We start from the raw sequence: 20860 nt of genomic DNA on the forward strand, positions 1-20860 counted from the left end.
CAAAGCAAATAAACCTAAAACAACAACCCAGCTGAAAAAGTCGTACTTTACGTTTCTCAGTGAGGTTCTAAATTCATAGATTAATTCAGGAGAGCTGACATTTTACAACAATTTGTTTCTTGATTTTTCATTTCTTCTTTAAGTTTCGGTCTCTTGTTTAGAACACGTGTTGCTGTTTAAATGCTTCTAAATTTTATGCAGTGAAAATAAAAATTTCTCTTAAATGAAACATTATGTGGTTCTTGTCAAATGCTTCCCTGAGGAGGCGGAGACTGAGCTGCCTCATCAAGGCCATAGGTCAGAGGAGAACCCTGCGTGCCTATCTACTGAGACATGTGGGAGACAGCAGGAAGATAAGGAGGTTGGTTTGGCTTCTTCAGGGAAAAGTCTACAGGAAGTAAATTTCTACATCATTCCATGGCACCATTCATACGGAAGGCATGATGTAAGGTACAAAAGGAATCAAGCAAGATTAAGAGCAAACTGGTGCTGAAGTGCTAGGACAGAGACGTCGGGAGTATGGCATGGAATAGGGACAGGAGCAGCCAAAGGCAGAGTCAGCTACCTAGACTGCGAAAGGGTGTCTACATTTCAGTTTCTTCTAGTTTGTGAAAATTCCTTTTCCTGGTCCCCCCTTCGTACTAGAATGAATGAATGGTCTCAATGAAGCTACAGGAAACGTGTGCCAGGAGAGGTCATGAGTGTCCACATCTGAGTGAAAGCTTTAGAGCAGAAGCAGTAATGTGAGAAAAACATCAATAATCCAGGCAGAGCAACCCAAAGTGGGGAGGAGGGGCAGGGCAGGATTGGGGCCAACTGGTCAACTGATCATCTCTCCTTGTTTATTGTCCTGGCTGAATTCATACTTGGAGGCTCTAGATTTTGACCAATAAGGAAAACTGAGTTACTTATACTTTCCTTGATTAACCTATGATCTCTCAGAAATAGCTTTCTGAGAGTTACTCTATTTGCAAAATGTCTTTTTGTTCAAATCTTCCCCACCCACTTTCTCCATGAAACTTTCTCTCTTTCCTATTTTGGTTCCCAAAGCACCTTGTTGCCTCTGTGGCACTCACCTATAGCTGTTTTGTCTATTGGTTTGGGTTCTGGGTTTTTTGGGTAGCTCCTTAAGGGAATAACTGCCTATTTTAGCATACTTTAAAAGCACAAAACTACGCTAATATGAGTACTTTTCTTAGGTTTAAGTCACTTATTAGAGAATTACACAAAGGTGATTTAAACATTGTACAGAGAAAAAGGCAGTTGTGCAAATAAAACAAGGGCAAACTGCATGACTTAAATCAGGAGGAGCGTGCAGCAGGGTTGCATCCTTCTCACCATACTTATTCAGTCTGTATGCTGAGCAAATAACAAGTGTACCTGACTTATATGAAGAAGAGTGTGGCACCAGGATTGAAGGAGGGCTTATTAACAACCTGTGATATGCAGATGACACAATCTTGCTTGCTGAAAGCGATATAAGGACTTGACGTACTTGCTAATGAAGATCAAGGATTGCAGCCTTCAGTCTGGATTACCACTCAATATAAGAAAACAAAACTCCTTACAACTGGACAAGTAGGTAACATGGTAAACACAGAAAAGATTGAAGTTGTCAAGGATTTTGCCTTGCTTGGAGCCACAATCAATGCTCATGAAAACAGTAGTGAAGAGATCAAGTGATGCATTGCACTGGGTAAATCTGCTGCATAAGACCTCTTTAAAGCATTGAAAAGCAAGGACGTTACTTTGAGGAGTAAGGTGTACCTGACCCAAGCAATGATATTTTCAATGACCTCATATGCATGTGAAAGCTGAACAAGGAATAAGGAAGACCGAGGGAGAATCAATGTATGTGAACTACAGTGCTTGGGGAAAATACTGAATGTACCAAGGACTGCCAAAAGAACAAACAAATCTGTCTTGGAAGAAGTAGAACCCCAGAGGCAAGGATAGTGAAACTTCGGGTCCTGGATTTGGACATATTGTCAGCATAGACCAGTCCTCGGGGAAGGACATCAGGCGTCGTAAGGTAGCATGGCAGCGAAAGAGAGGAAGTCCCTCCAGGAGATGGAGGGACACGTGGCTGCCCCCATGGGCTCAAACATAAGAACAACCGTGAGGCTGGCGCAGGACCAGCAACGCTTCTTCCTGCTGGACGTATGTAGGGTTGCTCTGAGTGGGAACCAATTGGACAGCGCCCTCACAGCATCGAAGTAGGCGGCTCACTTTGCATCTTCAGTCTCCTTCCTCTCCTCACTGCCCCCCGCCCCCCCCCATTATGAGTAGATGTTGGTTGTTGCAAAGAGGAAGTTAAATCTTTAACTGGAAGTAACTTAAAAATATGTAAAGAACTAAATACCCCAAGGGATAAAGAAAATAACTTTTATTAGCCATAACATCTGTTACCTACAGTGAGGCCATGGGTGATAGGGGAAGAAAACGTTGTCATTGAGTAAGTTTCAACTCACGACAACGCCGTGTGTGTCAGAATAGAACTCTTCGCTACAGGGTTTCCAATGGCTGCTTTTGGAAAGTCGATCACCCGTCTTTTCTTTCAAGGCATCTCTGCGTGGACTTAAATCTCTTGTGAGCAGTTGAGCATGTTAACATCTGCACTCTCCAGGGACTCCAGTAGGAAATTAACAATGAGGTCAAGTTCTGAACTGTCAGGCCCACCATGCAGACTATGAAATGGTTTCCTAGGTGTTAGCAATCCCTCCCCACATACCTATTTCCCCCCAGAGTCTGCTGTTGGCCATTGAGATAGTCATCTCTACTGGGCCCAGTTCAGAAAGGTGCTCTTTGCTGATTGGAGGACAGTATGTTCTACAGCATCCTTACCATGATGCGCTGGGATCCCGGAGCTACGAGTCAGACACTTAAGCCTGTATCAGTCCCTATCCCTGAGTCCTGACAGGCTCTCAGTCCCATCCCAACTGAGCCTTTGCTGGAGTAACTACCCTCACGGAGACTTCAAGCCAAACAATTGTTCATACCGAGACAGTCTCCCTGCTTAGCTGTAATGAAATAGTCTCCTGCCTGGCCCCAATGAGAGCAGCTATGTTGGTTTCCTCCTCCCCTTTTCCGAGAAGCCATGTCTCAGCTGCTACTCTTCTAGCTTATCCATACATGTTTTAAGCGGGATCTTTGCGCAGAGCAAACTGGTGAGAACCAAAATACCATGGGCTAACCAGGGGACAAGGAACACTCACGAGATCTGTTTTCACGTTAACTTTCTATGTCAAAGACCCCAAACCCATTGCTTTCAACTTGATCCTGACTCACCGTGACCCGTGGCGCAGAGTAGAACTGTTCCTGAGGGTTTTGAAGGAAGCAGACTGCCTCACTTTCTTTCATGGAGTGGCTGGTGGGTGCAAACCACCAACCGGGCAGCCCAGCATTTTAACCCATTGTGTCAGCCGGGCTGCCTACTTTAGGGGAGCATCTTTGGAAGAAGCTACTACCGAAGGGTGATTGCTCTTCATCCTCTGTCCTAGGCACAATCACTCTCCCCACGGCACCCCCACCCTGCCCTCGTCACACTGACAACAGGATTAATTTCTTCTAAGCAGTGGAAGGGAGAAGTGCCATGCCACTGGATTCTAGAAGTCTAAGACTCGGTCCTGGTCCACAGCTCACAAAGCCTGGGGCTGACCTGATAACCTTTGCAAATAAATGCTTTTATAGATGTCAAATGTTACCTCAACAGCTAACAGCAGGCTTCAGTCTGGCCATGGCAGATGAAGGAGCAACAGGAACGGGCCCCTGAGTGTTAAATGTGGGTAAACTGGAATGCTAACCGGAATGGGGAAAAACTATGGGTTGAAGCCCTGCAACACGCATGTTCATTGCATAACAACCAAATCTCTTGACAGGCTAAGTACCAAATGGTGCCCAGCTCAAAGATGGCAGCCAACCACACTGCTCAGAATGTGTCACACACGTGGCTCCTGAATGAGTTCACTACACCCCTTCTGCGTCTCTCATCCCAGGGCTTCAATTTCTCCCGTCTCCATGAGCATTCTAGATCACCCAAATTTTTAAACTTTGTCCAATTTTGCTTCTTCAGCCATAATTGAACCAGTACAAACTGGTTCGAAGCCCTGATGTGCAGGGTTCAGCTAACTGCAAGGCAATTATTTCACAGTGTGCCAGGTGGCCCTGATATTTCAAAACTTGCCATTATTATTAAACTCCCACATAATCAAGTGTTGGCATTCATTTACATATCATCAGCAATTAAAATATGTTTGCTGATAAATAGGCAATGAGCTGTAGAGCAATGGTGTGAATGCGGACATTAAAGGCAGCTCACACTCAACAGTATCGCCCCTTTCCTCGGAAGCGCTGGTACTCCACCAGGGCAATGGCAGTGTCTAGAGACTTGTCTGCCGGTCACAACCAGTGCGGGCATGGTTACTGCTGGAATCCAGTAAGCAGAAACCAGGAATCCTTCTAAGCACCCTAAAATATACAGGACAGGCCCCAACAACAAAGAATTACCCAACATGCCAACCGTGCAAGGTTGAGAAACGCCGCTCTAGAGGAACCATTGTTAAGCCATTTCATTTAGAGCATGTGAGCAAAAAGTGGTATATAAGAATATACCAATTCTGTGGAGGAGAGACGCTTTTTCTCTCACTTTGTAACCAGTGGCCAGACAAATTCGCCTTTCTGTTGCTTCAAGGAAAGTTCATGCCTTTCATCCAAGCAGAAAGGTTTCACGAAACCTTCCGAATCCGCAAACCCGACTTTGTGCAAGCCCTTGTCCGCGTGAACGTCTCCCCACAGCAGATTGCAGCAGCTTTCAGGACACAACAGAGAAGCCACGGCAAACAGTCTAAAAAATCAGTGCCAGTTTAGCTGAATCACACAACAGCCAAACAAACTGAAGACCTTTCATTTCTAAACAAACAGCAGAAGAGAAATGGATTCTGAGGCCAAAATCCAGGACCAAAGGGCAGGGGCATGCATAATGTTCGTCACTGAAGTAGCCCTGGCTGCGGGAGGAGGGCCAAAGGTGGAAGCTTACCTGCCCTTTCAAAGAGAAAACATTCACCATATGTTTCGAAACCTAGGTGTTTCTTGACATAAGAGGGACGGCTTCAGAGTTGGGTACAGTGAGAAGCAAGTTCAGAAGATGGGACAGAGGCAGTGGGGCAGAGACGCTCGCCAGGTGGACAGGAGATCCTGCAAAAGAAACATTATGCAGAAGAGCTCTCGGCAGGTGTCTAGGAAAAAAGTCACAGCTTCTGAAAGAGTCAAAGTAAGGTTCTGCAAGTTCAACAAACCTGTCCTAGTGGGTACATGGAAAGCATCCGGAACTGCTGCTGGGCTATTATTCATTTCTATGGCACCTGAGAACAGTGTCTAAATATTTACTCCCATCCTACAAAAGGGCTAAAGGGCTGTTATTTTGGCCTCCGGTTTCACACCCTCTGCTCGATTTCTCCCAAGATGATGTAGCACACCAAGCTCCCACTGAGCGGGCACAGCTCTAGCTTCAGCACTGGCTCCAGCTTTCAATGCGGCACAGATACCAGAAGCACACAAATGAATGGCCGCCAAGAGGCAACTGCCACCAAGCAACTATGAGACCACCCAGCTTCCTGGAATAGCACGGCCTGTCAAATCTCTGAATGAACAGAACTGAGTGGCTGTCAAGATCATAACAAAGGAATCTGACATGAACACACAAGCCCAGACTAATACTTTCCAAGAAGGGAACACGGGAGATCCGCTCCAGACACTCTGGTTACAGATCACACGGGACGTGGTTCCCATCCTCGTGGAATTTAGAGTCTAAGAAAGCCTTTGTCTAAAAATAAAACTAAACAAACACAGGGTGCTTCGAATCGACTGTCCTGGCAGGCTGGATTTTAATGCAGGAAGCCTGTGTGGACAACACAAGGTGCTAATTAACAATATAGCACAGCAGTATTTGCTGCACACGATTTCTACACACAGGCATATAGCGTGGGAGTACTGGCCCGTCTGGTTGTGATCATGTCCTAAACACTGTCCTTAATGATCAATCCTAGACTCTCTCCAACTCTCTACTCTGTACCCCAATCGATGCTCCCCGCAATAAAGCAGTTCAGAACGACAGTTCCTACAGCAAAACCATCCCCACAGGCCCCCGCCCCCTCGAGGAACACCTTGATGACTGTTTATAATAGGGAAGACCCCAAACACTCAAGAGTTGGCAAGCACACACGTGAACAGTGACAGCATCCGTCAGGGACGAATACAGTCATCATGGCGTGCAAAGGACAGACATTTTCTCAAATTTCACGTTGGTCTGAAGTACTTATTCTTCACCAAACTTCTGCCTACCTTCAGAAAGACACGCTCAACCCCAGTTCCAAACAACTAGTCTTTTAGAGAAAATGCTTTTCAGCACAGCAGAACGGCGTGACTCTCAATTCTTTCTTTCGCAAGTCAGCTGCTGTTGTTCACAGCTATTTTGAAGCGAGGGAGAGAGAAGAGCAACATGGTGAGAACAAGGCGTTTCCTTCCCATTTCTCATCTGAGAGCTGTGTCCAAAAAAAAAAAAAAAGTTACCACAACCACCAGCGCCCTGAGCTTCAGACGGCAGCGGATGTGATCGGTTCTATTGAAAAGTTCCCTCAGAAATTACTTTTCAAAGGCCCAAGACAAAAAATAATCACCTAACTAATACATCTTAAGAGAGGATTCAGAACTCAAAGCTAGAAACGGCAGAGAATTCATTTCTAAAGGCACATATTGGGGGATTTCCAGGCAGGCAAGAAAAGAGGAAGACATTAAAAATGCACTGTGTGTGCCCCGCAGGCAAAGGAGGGAGGTAATATTGTATGCTTGACCTGAAACCACATCTAAATATGTAAGCTCTACGGGCAGAGGGCAGTTGATAGCATTGATGACCGTATAGTCCCACCCAATGGGATTGACAACAGAACTGTATGGGAAGGGAAGCGAAATATTGGAATGAGTAAGATATGTCAGTAAAATATTTGAGAAAAAAAATAAACAGGTAAGTTCTAGGTTAGAGACGTAGGGACTCGTGTCCTCTCAATCACTAGCAACTGCTTCAAAAGGCAGCGTAGCAATTTGAAAAGAGGAAAAGGTGCTCCATTTGCTCAAAAGCACTAAGCCAGGTGGGCTTATTACCTATAGTGGAGGATAGGCCTCACGCCTCCACTTCACTGCTCTCAATACCTAACAAAGTGAGAACGTTTACATACTTGTGGTTTTGGATGAAGAAACAAACTAAAGCTTGAGGAGACTTGATTTTCACTACTTCCGATTAAGACATTTCATTTTGAAAGCTAAGAACAGAAGTGGGAGTGGTGGAGGAGAGTTAAAAGCATTCGCCAAGTGGGTCTATGAAAGCCAAAAACACCACACACCAAACTCACTGCCGATGAGTCCTTTCCAGCTCAGGGAGACCCGCTGGGACAGGTGTAACTGCCCTTGGGGGTTCTTGATGAGAGCGGAGCCTCACTGCTCTCCCACAGAGTGGCTGATGGATTCGAGCTGTTGACCGTGAAGTTAGCAGCCCATCATGTAACCCACTATGCCACAAGGGCTCCTTTTATGAAAGCCAGGAATTTCTAAATAAACCATATTCCATATATAATGAAAAGCTAAACAGAATACCCAAATAACCAGATAGGAACCAAATTTGGGGGAGAGATGGCTGTGGTGAGTAAAACATTGTTACAGACATTATTTAACATTAATTGAAAGTAAAAAGCAGAAGCAATAAGTAAAATCCCATACTACTCAAAATGTGACAAGGGTGGGATGTCAGGGCAATTCCAGCCATGCACGAGGAGCATGGCGGTAGAGGAAGAAGTAGGACAACCTGCAGACAGGCGGCAGGGCAGCCTTACGCTGATGGATGGCCACAGCTGGAGGTAGAGGTGGCTCCTCTCAGGGGGTTTCCCACTGGAGGTGGGCAGGGGGGGAGCCCTGCTTCAGTCTCCAACGGACCAGCATCCACAGAGCCTGTGGGGAAACACAGGAACCAGAAGAGTGGGGAGGGAAAAGAGACAGTGTGGGAAAGAGAAGCATCAAATTCAGTGTGGGAATATGATAATCATTCGACACAAGGGTTCAAAAAGGCGTAGCTGTACCTCTTCAGCTGAAACAGACTGGCTAAAAAGGGCTGCTGTGCTGGGAAACAGCTGTATATGCCTTTTGAAATAAGCAATTACATTGTAATTACATCTGTGGAATATAACGTCACATATATGAAAATATAACTTGCCAAGAAGTTAATTTGGGAGAAGAAAAAGACGAAACCTCTACCCAGCTTACAGTTCCTAACTTTGCTCAAACAATGTCGGCCCCTCTTCTGTGGCCTTCACGAAGTATCGCCTACAAACAAACACACTCACACACTACAAAAACCTCTGCTGGCCTAGTTCCGTTCTAGCAACGTAGCAAGGGCCCAGACGCAGGTGACCCGATTGACTAAAAAAGCAACTCTAGAAAGTGCTCAGCTTCTATCATCTAATTCATTACACGGTTTTACAATCAAGAAGAAAAGTAACTGAAACACCTTGGGAAGCTTTGCCTTTGAACTCAGCAGCAGCAACCTCCCTTACTGCACAACACACTGTGTAGGCCCCGTGTGGGAGAACCACCACCCAAGAATCTCACTTCCCTCTCCCACTGCCAACCTACCTGAAGGGGTTAAATGGTATGTGGGGTGAGAAATATTTCTTCTAACTCAGCTACTTTAACTATCAAGGAAAGACCGAGCTGTAGTGTTTTAAGGATACAATCGTCAAAATTCTCCTCGTACATCCTAAGTGTCGCTGACTCAAGTTGTCCAGATGGAGTAGATGGGACAAAAAGATATTGCATCGTGCCTAAGGCTTCTCAGAATTGACAGGGTGGGAACTAATTTTCTGAGTAACCAAATGATAATTGCTCCTGACGGCACCAACAGTCAAATGTAGGTCTAACAGAAGCCGATTTGCAGCTAATTATATAGGCCTAGCTATATAGGGTGCAGCTAGGTTGTTACAGTATTTCCTGGGACTGATGATTGTTTCAGCAACAGTTAAGATCTTTCAGAAGCACCTGAGGGTGTATTGACCAGAAAGAAAGAAAAAACCCAACCAAAAAACTCTAATCTCTTGTCCAAGACATTTCAAGTATTATAAGGGGAAAGAATTACATCTTAAGAAATTTTTGTAAGAAGCCCTGGTGCCAAGGGTGAGTTAAGCACTGGACTGCTCACTATGGGTTTGGCAGTTCAAAGCCAGCCTCCCTGAGAGAAGGGTGAGGCTGTCTGCTCCCGTAAAGACTTACTGTCTCTGCAACCCTATGGGGCAGTTCTACCTTGTCCTATAGGACCAGTCATTATGAGTTGAAATCAACTCAATATGGTAATAGTTCTTTTCATTTTTTCAAGCCTTTGTTTGTTGTGCTCAGACTCCCTTGCTTCTCTCTGTATTACAGGGGACTACATTTCCCAGGCTCCCTTGCCCACTGACTTCTGCGTCAGCCAAATGGGGGCATTGGAGGACTGAAGAGGATAAAGCACAGGAAGAAGGGAAATGCTAGCGTATGTTCCTGCTTTGGCTCTGCCTGGGCTCTAGCTGCCACCAGCCCCCTTGCTGTTTCTGGCTCAGGCTTCTGGCCCTACAGTGGCACTAGCACCTGCTCCTGTTCTTAGGGGCACAGCAGCTCCTGGGTGTTGCCTCCCCAGTCCGAAATAACCTATTCCCTATTTTGAATTCCATCTGCTTCTAAGAACTACGTTGGTTTTTGTTTCCCTGACTGCTCCCTGCCGGATAAGAGCTTTCAAAACATATTTTGAACTTGCTCTTCAGAAAACTAACAGATTTCCTAAGAACGAAACAATTACTCGGGTACCCTGCGAAAAACTTCTTCTAATGAGAAACAAACGATTTATATGTGACAAAATCCATTCACTCAGATGAATACACACACAATCTGCTCAATACCAAGCAATGATTTCGGTGCTGGAAACACCAGTGTGCACAAGACAGGCACCAACCCCTGCTCCGTGGGGCTTGCTTTCTAGTGGGCATGTCGGCTGTGGCAAATTACAATCCCCCAAAATTAGGCAATAAAGGAAGATTGCTTTAACAAGAGAGCCATTCGGAAGCATGCATGTTAGGATGTTCTCCTCCACACAGACTTGGTTCCTCCCTTTTCAATGTGGTAGCTGAACTATCACAGTCCCGGGACCAACACAGAACTGCTTCAAAGGTATCAGCTACTGACACTGGCCTCCTGCCCGACCAGGAGTACCACTGTGATGAGGAATCAAGCAGGAGCAAGGATAAAAGTTAGGCCGTACAGCCTTGTTCTTGGACAGCACCTTGCTTGGTACCCTTTTTTTATGGTGGATATCATTTGGAGGAGTTAAGTCTGGCTCCATTGGGTCCCTTTATCCCTTCTCGATGGCACCGGGAGAACCTACCTATCAACACAGCATGCGACGCAGCAGCACTCTCCATGTGAGTACAGTGTTACAGTCACCAAAGGCACGACACTGTTTCCCAGATGGAATTTTCAGGTAGAAGAGCAGAGCCATGACTCATGTGGCAAACAGTTATAGGGACAAGTGGGCCCAAGAAAGCTACCACCTACACACCATAATTACATCAGATGAAAAATGCTGAAAGAAAGGAGTTCTCTGATTTACATGGAAGCAATATATTTGCTGAAAACCGTACTGGAAGATGTGGCTCCAGCTTCCTGGGCATGCATCCTAAGCACAGAGCAACCAAGATCGTGCAAAGAACATACAAAATGGCGGGCAGCTTCAAAAATCAACATCTTCAACGCCCCTCCAAAACCAAACCAAACGTACTGCCATTGAGTGGATTCCAACTCAGAGTGACCCTACAGGACAAAGTAGAACTGCCCTGTGGGTTCCCAGACTGTACCTCTTTATGGGAGTAGAAAGCCTCATCTTTCTTTTGTGGAGCACGTGGTAGTTTCGAACACTGACTTTGCAGTTAGCAGCCCAATGCATAACCACTATGCCAGCAGGGCTCCTCCATGAACTCTACTCACTCACTGCCATTGAGTCAATTCTGACTCACAGCGATCGATTCCCTGCGGGTTTCTGGTTCTGTAGCTGTTTATGGGAGTAGAAAGTCTAGTCTTTCTCCTGATAAGCAGCTGGTGGTTTTGAACTGCCTGACCATGCGGATCACGGCCCAACTGTAACCACTACACAACCAGGGCTCCAATCAACTTCACAGATGACATAATATCTATTGTTGGCATTTCACTAGATTGTCCTAATTTAAGGTCCCCAGGGAGGTTTTCAAGACATTTCCAAGGCACTCTGGCAGGCACGGCACTTAGACCTTCCTTGCTGCTCAGCAATTAGGAAGCACTGCAGGTCTGCAATACTTAGAACGGCAGGGCCAGGGTGTTACCCTTATTGGCTCCTGCCTACCGGTCAAACCTTACCTCTTGCCACTTCCCAACATATAGTCAAAATATACTAAAGAATTATCTCTCTCACACACACACACGCACAACCACAACACAGTGCTGCTTGGAGCCTCTACACATTCTATTTCCTCTGCTTAGATTGCAAAGTCCCCTAAATTCATTTGGCAAACTCATGTCCATCCTTTAAGATCCAGTCTAATTGTGTCTTGAAAGCCATGACTTCCCAGGTCAACTTGCCACAATCTTCAGAGCTTTCATCTCTCCCTATAGACAATGCCATAATAATAATTATTATCCTGCACCATTTTTCTGTTTACACATCTGCTTCTCCACTAAAGTGTAAAGTGCTTCAGACCAAGGACCCTATCATTTAATCTATATATCCTGGTAGAGGCCTATGGAAGCAGCCATCGGGAAATCAAAGTACATATTACACTGGGCGTACCTGCCACAAAAATAACTGTTCAAAAGCAAAGCTGGCATTCTGAGCACTAAGGTGGTCCGTGCCATGGTATTTTCAATCACCTCACATGCGTGTAAAAGTGAGACAATGAATAAAAGAAGACCAAGGAGAAATGGATGCCTACGAAGTGTGGTGTTGGAAAAAATACTGAATATACTATGGGCTGCCAGACGACCTAACAACTCTGTCTTGGAAGAAGTACAGCCAGAATATGCTCCTAAGAAGCAAAGGTGGTAAGTTTCCTCTTCCATACTTTAGGTGTCATCAGGAGTACCCAGTCCTTGGAAAAGGACATCATGTTTGGTCAAGTGCACGGCCAGCAGTGAAGAGAAAGACCCTCGACAAGATGGACTGACACAATGGCTCAAACACAGCGGGCACTGTGAGGCGGCTTTGTTCTGTTGTGGCCAGGGCTGGACAAGCTGGAACCTACTTGACAAGGGCAGCTTTCTGAGACAGTATCTGACACAGAGCAGACGCTCAAGAAACAGTTTCTGAACATTAGTAGTACGGGTTCTCAGACGGGCAAAGGCAAATGCCTTTTGTCTTCTCTATCTGCTGCCACAAAATGATCTTTAAAGCACGAGAACAAATGCGAAAGGATCTCCCAGGGAACAGGCTTAGCTCACTGATATGAAAAGGCAACCTAATGGGGACTTGGAAAGTTAATTTCAGTCAAACTGTGTCAACTGCACTACAACTGTCAGCGCTAAAGTGCACTCGCTATAAAATCCCAGAAAATGATTTGATTTGGCTGGGAAAGGGGGAAATGAAAGCAGAACTCCTTCTCGTGGCTTCCCCTCCCCCTGCCCCTTACCTCTCAAAAAGTGCCAAGGATACAGCTAAAATAATTTAATTATTTAAGATGAAATACATAATTTATTTAAATAATTTAAAATTAAAATATTAAAAATTCAGGACTACTAGTAGAAAGTTTCTACAGAAAGAAAATACCTGACTTAATCGCTGCACAAGTTTGGAGAGTCAGCAAACAAACAGAGACTATCTTCAAGGTTACCGTATAATGCTTGCAAAAATGCCCAAACCTCCACATGGGGAAACGGTTTGGGCTTAAACAGTAAGGAATTACTGAGGAAGTCATTTTCAGTGCTGCTTTCAGTGATCAGAGGATTTTAAGGGGAAAAACTGGTTTTAAAACTTTATTTAAAATTCATTTGGGAAGCAAAGCTCTGAATTGGTGAGCCAATTGATTGATTTTTTTTGTAATCCTGTTATTGGGGGCTCTTACAGATATCATAACAGTTCCATTACCTCAAGCAGTATAGTACAATTGCAACCACAATCAGTTTCAAAACATTTTCTTTCTTCTTGAACTCCTTGATATCAGCTCACCTTTATCCCCTCCCAACCCCACCCTGCCCTCCAGGAACCATTATTTATTATTCATTTCTATATTTTTGCCATATCTTACACATCCAATATATCCATTCACATACAATTCTGTTGTTCAATCCCATTGAGTAGGGTTATACAGTCATCAATGCTATCAGCTCCCTATTTCACACACACACATTCCTTCCCATACCCTCTGTGAATCATTACTCCTGTTACTGTTTAAGAAGGGCTATCTATCTAGGCTTTCATGTATCAAACAATCTTAAATATACAAATGAACCTATGTAAATCTAACATGATTAATGAGGTAAAACAAATAAAAAACATAATAGTAATGGGAGGAAATACTGAAGAACTAGAGGACAGTTATGTGGTTCTCTTCAGTGCTATACTGCACCCTGGATTTAGTATCCCTTCCATGTGGCCCTTCAGAGAGGGATGGTCCAATTATCTTACAGATGGGTTTGGAGTCTCCACTACATCCTTGCCCCTTCACACTGATTTGGTTGCTTGTTTTTGAACTTCTGATACCTTTTCCCAAAGACACCTCATGATCACACAGGCTGGTATGCTTTTTCCATGTGTACTTTGTTGCTTCCCTGCTAGATGAGCTGATTTATTCACAAGTTGAGCTGATTTATTTGATCAGCTTTAAATATATAATAGCAGCAGGTACAAGGCCAGTCTCCCATTGCCTCAATTTGACTTTTCAAAAATCCAGGTCTCCATCTACGACACATTGGGTAAATATAATGCCAACAGGAACTATGAAAACCTTACAGCACCTAAGTTCTTTGTTACCTCCAGAGAGTCACTCTGAATTAAATTAGAATGCATGTCAGAATGTGAAACTAGTAAAAATCAAGATAAAATCAATGAGATCCACCATTATAATTATAATGATTGCATCTGTATAGTTGACAAGGCATTTTCATTTTTCAAAAGAGGAAAATTAACAAAGTTAGGTGTGCTAAAGGTCACTCAGCTATAAGTAAGGTAAGAGAGTTTAATTGGATACAAGTCTACAGAGCCCCCCACTCCTCTGCTTTGCTACTTCAAAAGCTGGGCTTCTGTGTGCTGTGGGTGGACCAAGGATACTTTCTAAGGTACCCTCACAGAGAACAGATGTCTTCCAAACCACTTAACTACATCATAAAATTCATCTTTCGACTTAAGATAGCCTCAGTACAGCCTTAGAAAACATCGTGAAAGAATGAAGAAGCTCTTCAGTGCACATGGAAATTTTAAAACTCTCCACGTTATACTGTTGCCTGAAAACACCAGGTATCATGAACTACGGGTAATATGCTATTTGCATAAAAGCCCTGAAGAGAACTATAGTTAAACAGAGTTGCTTGTATATGCATAGATTGCCTCTGAAATGTGGGAAAAAAAATCTTAGAGGGAAAATGGTGGCTATGGATGTGGGACAGCTATCCCACTTTTCACAGTACACATTCCCTTTTGGACCTACTGAATTTTGAACCGCATAAAAGTATGCTCTTATCAAAAAGTACATTTAAATCCAACAGGACTAATGGGAGCTAGAATAGAAGCAGCGGTCAGGTAATCTGAGGTGAAACGACAGAGGGGTCAGAGACAGGATGCAGTAGAATAGATGGCAAGTAAAACATTAGTACGAGGTTTTTGTCAGGCTCAACAATTCCATGTTTCACAGCCTGAAAGAACTATTCTTCAAGACCACCAAAGCTTCTTCCATTCGGATTCTCTGCTCATTTACCAGTTCTTATTTCTTTGCAAACTTTGATGTCAAGAAAGGACAATCCCAATCGGGGACACAAGTATTCAGGTCATGAGAAAAGTAGATCCCTTAATGGTAAATAAAATAGTGTCTAGTTTAAACCATAGTCTCAAAAGAATTTGTTTATGAGGCATTCCAGGCAAATGGATAAAATCTGGGGCTGCAGAGAAAAAGACCAAACCATGGAGCAATATAATGAATATAATCCCACGAAGGGTCTCCCCGCCAAACAGACTTTGACCTTAACTAGCCAGAGTTACCATTGACACGGCTAAACTTTTTTGTATGTTTATACTCTATCACTGTTTAAATCAGTTAAAAATTTTACCTCAAAGGTCACATTAATGTGAGGCCTTTGAGTAAGAAGAAACGGCATCCGTGGGCCTCGAGCAAGTGATTTGTTGTTAGCTATGCTGTTAGGTGCTGTCCAGTCAGTTCCAACACACATAGACCCTGTGTATAAAACAATAATCCACGCCTGGTCTTGTTCAATTTTCACAAGTATTGCTATGTTTTAGCCTTTTGACACAGTCACCGTCAATGCATCTTGTTGAAGATCTCTCGTTTTGGCTGACCCTCTGCCAAACATGCTGTCCTTTTCCAGGGACTGGTCCCTCCTGAAAACATGTCCGAAGTGCCTTGCCTTCCTCCTTGCAAAGAGCATTCTGGCTGTGCTTCCCCCAAGAGACTTGCTTCTTCTTCTGGCAGTCCGTGCGATGGCCAACACTATGGTCAACACGCTAATTCAAAGATACCAACTCTCCTCGGACCGTTCGTACTCACTGCCTACCTTTCACAAACATGAGGCAACTAAAAAACCCTGGTTTGTCCTCAAAGTAACATCCTTGCCTAACACTTCAAAGAGGTCTTTTGCAACAGATTTGTCCTGTGCAGTAGGTCATTTTATTTCCTGACCGCTGCTTCCATGGATGTTGTGAACCCTAGTAAATTGAAATAACTGACTTCAGTATTTATAGCATTTGCTCAGCATACAGATTGAATAAGCTTGGTGAAAGGATACAAACCCAACACACGTTTCCTACTTTTGAACCATGTAGTATCTCCCTGTTCTGTTCAAGCAACTGCCTCTTGGCTTATGTACAAGCTCCTCATAAGCCCAATAAGTATTCTAGAGTTGTCATTCTTTGCAATATTATCCATAATTTGTTAAGAGCCACACAGTTAAATGTCTTTTCATAGTTGATAAAACATCTCTCTGGTATTCTCTGCTTTCAACTAAGATCCATCTGACAACAATGATATCCATCATTCTATACCTTCTTCTAACCTGGCTTGAATTTCTGGAAGTTTCTTGTTGATGTTTTTAAGTAAAAGGCAAATCAAATATATATATATGTGTGTGTATGTATGTATAATTCAAATATATCACATCTTCAGCAACAGTTTACTTATGGATAATACTAACGCTATTGTTAGATAATTTCCAGACTCCACTGGTCACCTTTCTTTGGAATGGGGATAAATATGGATCTCGTCCAGTCAGTTGGCCAGGTAACTGTCATCCAAATTTCTTGGCACAGATGAGTGAGCATTTCAGCATTGTAACAACCATTTATTAAAACTTCTGAATTGCTATTCCATTATTCCTGGAGCCTTGTTTTTCTGCCAGTGCCTTCAGGGCAACTTGGACTTCTTTCTTCAGTAGCATCATTCCTTGATTCTGTGCTACCTCCTGAAATGGTTGCATATTGACCAATTCTTTTTGATGTAACAACTGGACATTCCTTCCATCTTCTTTTGATTTTTCCTGTGTTCAATATTTTACCCACAGGATCCATCAATACTTCAACTCGGGCTTGAATTTTTTATTTCTTCAATTCATTCGGTTTGAGAAATACTGAGCATGTTCTTCCATTTGGTTTTCTAACTCTAGATCTTCCCACATTCCATTATTATAATACTGTCTTTCCAGGTCACCCTTTGTAATCATCTGTTCAGCCCTTTGGCTCCATCATGTCTTCCTTTCGTGTCAGCTACTTTATGTTCCAAGTCTAGCTTCAGAGCTCTTCTTCCATCCCTTTTGGTCTTTTCTTTCTTTGAATGGCAGTTTGCTTTCTTCATATATGATGAGCCTGATGTTATCGCACAATTCCTCTCTCTTGGCCATTAGTGTTCACTGTGTAAAATCTATTCTTCAGATAGTCTCTAAATTCAGATGGGTTATACTCAAGGTTGTGTTTTGACGCTTGTGAATGTGTTTTAATTTACTTCACTTCCAACTTGAATTTGTATATAAACAATTTGTGGCCTGTTCCACAGATAGCACCTGACTTAATTCTGCCGAATGATTTTGAGCTTCTTCACTGTCTCTTTGCACAAATGTAGTCTACTTGATTCCTGAGTATTCTACCTGGCAAGACCCAGGTGTATAGTCACCATTTATACTTCTGAAAAAAAAGGTATTTTCAATGAAGATGCATTTGGTCTGGCAAAACTCTGATCATCTGATCTCCAGGTTCATGTCCATCAGCAAAACCATACCTTCAAACTGCTCATCTTTCCTCTGTTTCCAACTTTTGCATTCCTGCCACTGGTAATTACCAATACAACTTAATTGCAGATTCAATCAACTTTGTGCTGCAGAAGTTGGCAAGTGTCTGCAGTTTCTTCAACGTTGACATTAATAGTTGGTGCACAAATTGGGATAACAGTTGTAATAACTCGTCTTCCTATAAGCATATGGATACCACCCTATCACTGACAGTGTTTTATTTCCGTATAAATCTTAGAATGTTCTTTTTGATGATAAATGTGACATTGCTCCTCTCCAACATATCATCCCCAACACAGTAGACCACATGAGAGGTTCATCTTGTGGCACTGTATCAGACAGTGTTCTACTGTTATACATAAGGTTTCCACTGGTCAATTTTTCACAGGTGGATTTTAAGTCTATGTTAAGCTTGACACCTGTGTTAGTCTAAAAACCCACAGTTGACCATGGGTGACCCTGCTGGTCTTTGATAGCTTCTAGCATCATAGCAGCACACAAGCCACCACAATACCACAAACCGTCAGATGAGTGGTGGGAGCAAGAGATATCTTTTTTTTTTTTTTAGGCAGTATCAAAATAGCTTTCCTTCCCACACTAGAATCATTCTGACTGCTTAAAGGTCTCAAAACAGATGAGCTCAAGAAAATTAAAAGCCCATGGTATGGGTTGAATAGTGTCCTCAAAAAAATATGTACGGTCAATCCTAACTTCTATGCCCATTGTAATCATTCAATTTAGGAATGGTTTGGCTTTGTTATGTTCAGGATACAGGATTAGTGTAGGGTATATCTTAAATCAATCTCTTGAAATATAAAATAAATTTTAAAAGCAAGAGCAAGAAAATATGGGGTGAGATAGAAAGTGACAGCTGGAGCTCTCTAAGGAACCAAGAAGCAGGTGAAGAGACAGAGCCTTCCTCTGGTGCCTACAGAGAAAGCACACCTTCACCTATGATTACATTTCACCTTTTTTTTATTGTTTCAAAGAATGTTTAACAATTCTATTGGCACTTAATCCACATATCACAATTCAATAGTTCAATCACATCAAGAACAGCTGTACAATCATTACCACGATCAATTTTAGAACATTTTCTTCTCTCCCTCCTCCCCTATACATTTCACCTTTTAAAGTGTAGCCACCATGAAGCTCTGAATTAGATTTCTAGCCTCCTAAACTGTGAGAAAATACGTGTGGTATTTCTGTTGCGGCAATGCTAAGACACCCCGGAGCCAGTAAAATATCTAACCATAAAGAGAATACATGTTTCTTTTCTTTTCTTCTTTTTTTTAATCATTTTATTGGGGGCTCGTGTAACCCTTATCAAAATCCAAACATCAATTGAATCAGGCATAGTTGTACATATGTTGCCCTCATTCTCTTCTAGACATTTACTTTCTATTGAGCCCTCGGTACCAGCTCTTTTTTTCTCTCCCCCCTCACCCTCATAACCCCCCGATAGATTGTATATTGCTATTATTTTCATCTCTCACACCGACTGCTGTCTCGCTCCCCCCATGTTTTCTGTTGTTCTTCCCCCTACAAGTTTATTTTTCATTCTGAAGTTCAAATTGATGAAGCATTTAGTAGAAATATCATCTTAAAACAAATGCAAGATTTTTAAAAAAGTCACTGCCAAAGATTTATTTTGGGAACATTACACAACTACTTGTCTATCAGCCTTTAGTCTAGGGCTACATCATCTGATTTAATGGATTACCAACCACTTATCACAGCCAGATTTCAATTTTCTAAGTTATAATGGACATTATAAACATAAATAAAACCATAAGTCTCATTTTAGCAATAGTTTTAAAATTTCTGTCCCAACTAAATGTATTTTTTTACCAGACCTAACAGGTAACTGAATCGATCAATGAAAGTGTTTCTTACATGATAGGATAGTTGTTCACATGATCACTACAACAAAAATTAGAAAGAAGGGGGGGTGATTCAAGGATTTGAAAGAATGAAAGAAGGGGCTAGACAATTCACAAACAGTATGAACGGTGACCTTAACAGAGGTCCGACTTACTGAACTGAAAAATGACTAATGCATTGTCATCTCATTTTTGACATAATGGCCAAGTCACTGAAGTCAACATGCTAAAATTTAAAACTGATTTTTGAAAAGAAATCATTCTGGGTACCAGTATTCTACCATCACAGCAGTTAATAAAGTTTACAAATCAGCAGTTCCTAGTCCTCCTTAAGGATTAACTAGTGCTTAAGTTAGAATTAAGTAATGCTATTGATAAAGAGCAATGGAAAATTTGGAGGAAGAAGTGGGAAATCAACCGCCCTCTTCCACATGCTCGATTATACTGGGCTATGAGTAGCTATGAGAGTGAGATCAGCAATGGGGGATACCAATCAAAATGGCATCTGACTTTTCAAATGCAGCCACGCTTACACCAATGGGCTGCTTCCCTATGAATGTCCACCTGAGAGCGTAGAGACTGAGAAAAGCAAGTACACTCTTAAATTCTCAGCCAAATTTTCCAACAGATCTAGAATAAGATCTAGTAAGAATCAGCTATAAGAAGCAAACCTGGTCACCATAAAACCTACTCAACTCCACACTACTTTTTAAAATGAATTCTTGCTAATACAAAAATTCCAGAAAGAAGCCTTGGAGACTTGCTTTTCTGTTGGACACATGCCATTTATCTATTGACAGAGCATGCCATTTATCTATTGACAGAGGTCACTAAAAAATACTGTTAGGTGTCTGAATCAATGTGTTATTCTCCAGTTTTCTTGCATAACCTTATTTCTCTGAAGTGAAAGGTGATTAAATATAAATATTAAGTGTGTAACACCTTTCTCGATACAGATAAGTACACATACATTTGAATCGTTGTTTTATGCCATATACCCAATATGCTTTATGGCAAAGAACCCGGGCAAAGCCACTGCATTATGAACAGAAGTGAAATGACAACAGTCCTCAAAATATAACTCTCCCATTATATACCCAAGTATTCAGCAAGGCTATAGAAAACAAAATACGTATCTAAGATATTTATGTAGCAATAAATTTTGCATGCACACATTTCATTAATAACCGAGTTTTCTGATCATAATGATGATGCTTAGCTGTATTAAACTCTGAAATCTTTGAGAACACAGAAAACAGACTCAATGGTTCTTCCAATTTACAATGATGCCATTTCACCTTTACAAGTAAAGGCACCACGAAGCAACGCACACGGGTGCATCTCTGGCTTCCTTTCTCTCCACCGACTAAATGGATCCGACTCGGTGCAAAACCTGCTCATTCCTGCCACCAACACACACACACACACACACACACACACACACA

General features: G+C 42.6%; 1 protein-coding gene across 1 annotated transcript in view; it reads right to left on the reverse strand.

The window, feature by feature from the left end:
• SMAP2 (small ArfGAP2) overlaps positions 1-20860 on the reverse strand; it is a 64573-nt gene that overhangs the window by 42447 nt on the left and 1266 nt on the right. The gene's annotated exons all lie outside the window — the stretch shown is intronic.

Source organism: Echinops telfairi, unplaced genomic scaffold (genome assembly GCF_000313985.2).
Source record: "Echinops telfairi isolate 266 unplaced genomic scaffold, ASM31398v2 ScPeMD7_7457;HRSCAF=8495, whole genome shotgun sequence".
Lineage (NCBI taxonomy): Eukaryota > Metazoa > Chordata > Mammalia > Afrosoricida > Tenrecidae > Echinops > Echinops telfairi.